The following is a 3597-nucleotide window of genomic DNA, read 5'->3' as shown; positions in this document are numbered from 1 at the left end:
TTTCTTATTTAATATTACTTTAAAATTTATTTATTCAGTTGAAGTTATTTATATTAATACTATTTTTTTTAAAACTGAATAAAAAATTTAAAAATAAATAATCATTTCTGATTATGAAAATTTCAAATATCACCAAAAAATTAAAATTGTACTCATGAAAAATTAATTTCATACTATAAAATTATCCAAACATTAAAAAATTACTTAAAAATTTTAAAATAATCTTTACTTTTCCATCATCTAGGTGCTGCTAATGAAGTTGATCACAAAAAAACTTGTCAAAAAAAATTATTAGCAACATAAAAAAAACATAGAATTACACTATAAAATTCTCCACAAAATTAGAAAATAAACAAAAGGAACATCATTAAAATTATCAACTCCATTTAAAATTGAACAAAATATAGCTCGAATTAGTTAATAGAAATAATTAAAAAAACAAAAAAAGGAAAAATAAAAATTTAAAACCCCAATCAATTGGTTGCTACTTTTAGTCCATCCTCCAACATGATTATTCTCAATTGAACCATCTTCTTTCTTTTGCAGAAACCAAAAAATCATTGGAATAAATACGACCACTTTGTTCCTCTATACTTAAATCTTTGGTTGCCATTGTTGAATCTGTTTAGTAGTAAAGGTGTTAAATGATTATTTTGGTCACTCAATCTTTGAAGCGGAAGATTGCGGTGACGCATTTTGAAATCCCACTCGTATTCAGAACCGTCACCGTCTCTAGCGCAGAAAAAATCACTACATTTGCCTTCTTCAGTGACGCATCTCCAGTCCTACTTGCAAAATCCAAATACCAACTGAATTGACCCGAATTTTAGCCGAAAAATGGAACTTTCTTCTCTTTTCCCAAAGTTTTCACATTGAGCTTCAATGACGAGTTTTTCGAGCTTCACAAGGTTGCAAAGCAAGCCTGGATTGTCACTGGAGGTTATGGAAAGAACTCGAATCAGGAAAAATGGAGTCCATTGTTCATCGGTTCCAAAGATAACAGTGATAAAGGTGGACACATGTGAAAAGGGAAGGGATAAAGAGGGACTGCAAGCCTATGCTAAGAGAGGAGGGAGAGAAAAAGAGTAATATGACGATGGTGACAGGTAAAGTCAGAAAAGAATAATTTAAAATTTTTGGGTAATTTTTTAGGGGTTGAATAATTTTATCATAATAAGTCAATTTTTTAGAGTACAACTATAATTTTATTATTTCATTATCAATTTTGTTAGCGTTCGAATTTATTTACTCAAAATTTAATCTAACCCACAATAATTTAAATTGAATTAAATTGAAAAATATCATCAAACTATCTCGGTCCTATTAATACCACTAATTCCAAGTTTCAACCGTTGAAAATTACTAATTTAGAATTATATGCTAGGATAAAAATTAGATTTTTTTATGAGGAGAGAAGAGTTAAAAATTCAAAAATTGATTTTTCTTATGGGAGAGTCAAGGGAAGACTTAAATAAGAAGTTGGAGTTATGGAGAGAAGCTTTAGAAGTGTATGGTCTGCGCATAAGCCGTAGCAAGACGGAATATATGGAATGTAAGTTCAGTCTGAGAAGGGAAAACTCCAATATAGAGGTGAAAATTGGAGAGAACACCTTACGAAAAGTTAAAAGTTTTAAGTATCTTGGGTGCATCATACAGGATAATGGAGAGATTGAACATGATGTAAATCATAGGATCCAAGCAGGTTGGTCAAAATGGCGGAGTGCATCTGGTTTTATATGCGACAAAAAAGTGCCTTTAAAACTTAAAGGTAAATTCTATCGCACCGCTATAAGACCGGCTATGCTGTATGGTACGGAGTGTTGGGCGGCTAAAGGGGAGCACGAACATAAGCTAAGTGTGGTAGAGATGAAGATGTTGAGATTGATGAGTGGTCATACGCGATTGGATAAAATAAGGAATGAAGATATAAGGGAGAGAGTTGGAGTAGCACCCATTGTGGAAAAGATGGTTGAATCGTGTCTCAGGTGGTTTGGACATGTGAGAAGAAGACCGATAGAACATCCAGTCAGGAGGGTGGATGAGATGGAAGATGGACAAAGGGCGGAAGGCAGAGGAAGACCTAAGAAGACCATCCATGAGGTGGTCAAACGAGATATACATGTAAATGGTCTCTCTGTAGACATGATACATGACAGAGCACAATGGCGTCGTTTGATTCATGTAGCCGACCCCACTTAGTGGGACAAGGCTTTGTTGTTGTTGTTGTTGTTGTATTATTATTTGTTGAATTATATATACTATTAATAATCAATATTTGATTTTCAGTTAAAAAATAGCATTTGTTCTAAATTAAAAAATGGTATGTTTTTAATTCCTTTCAAATTATATTAAAAAAGGAAAAGTATATGGAACTAAGAAGTTAGTAAAAGCGCGCAGTGGAATTTTGACCGACAGTACCGGCTGAGACCTGTCTGGTACTGCAGCTGAGAAAGTTGATTATGAGTAAATAAGATTAAGAAATGAGGAAATATAATTAGAGGAGGTAGAAATATTTGAAGTGCGATTTAGAGCGCTAATGTTAAAGGTTTTGGTCCAAAATTGGGTCAACGGACAAAAATAAGTGAATTGGGCCTAAGTGGGCCCAAGACCCAACATATATAAACATTAGTTATGAGCATTTCAGCTCATTTTTACCCTAAAAGAGGGGTTGGGGCGCTGAAATAGTGAAGAGAGGAGAGAAGAGAGAAAACCTAACTCTCTTTGATCTTCAAACCACCATAACTTGAGCTCCGGAGCTCCGATTGACGAGCCGTTTGCGGCCACGCGTCGCTCTTCTCATCCTCTACAATTCTATCTAAGTTTTGTGGTGAGTATTCTATTCATCTCTGCCCAGTTCTACTCTTTTCAGGCTTCTCGATTAATACTCCTTTCGAATTTACCTATATCTATATATTAAAAAACTACCTGAGAGTCGTACCACCGTAATATCATTGACTTATGACTCGAGCATAAGGATTTGAATATTAGGGTGTTACATTATGGTATCAGAGCAGTTCGTCCTCGTGAGCCTGAGGGATGGAACTGCTTATGCTTCAATGCATACTCTGAGTCTGTGCCTGTGCTAGTTAGGGTATCTAACTGATACATCTAGCATGAAGTCCATGAGTGTACCTCTGGTACTTTGAAGCACTATACTTCCGATATTGAGACTGATCAACTTGATATCGATTGTTTGGTGTGTATAGGAACTAGATGGCGCCTCGTGGACCCGGTCGGGGACGTGAGAGAGATCGTACTAGTACACAGGAACCGGAAATCAACTCGAATAACCCGGTAAACCTTATGGTGGCGTTGGAGAATATGGCTGCTGCTATGCAGGCCACTGCGGAGGCTCTTGGGCAACAGATAAACAGTAATGGCAATAGTGGAAGTGTAGCTCAGGGCCCGATGACACTGGCAACTTTCTTAAAGGTTAACCCACCTAAGTTCAAGGGAACCACCAATCCGACTGAAGCTGATACTTGGTTTCAGGCCATAGAGCGAGCACTGCAAGCGCAGTTGGTGCCTGAAGAGCAGGGTGTTGAATTTGCTACCTATCTGCTCATGGGGGAAGCATCGCATTGGTGGCAAGGGGCT

The sequence above is a fragment of the Arachis duranensis genome, chromosome 1 (genome assembly GCF_000817695.3).
Source record: "Arachis duranensis cultivar V14167 chromosome 1, aradu.V14167.gnm2.J7QH, whole genome shotgun sequence".
Taxonomy (NCBI): domain Eukaryota; kingdom Viridiplantae; phylum Streptophyta; class Magnoliopsida; order Fabales; family Fabaceae; genus Arachis; species Arachis duranensis.
This window is presented reverse-complemented; position numbering follows the sequence as displayed.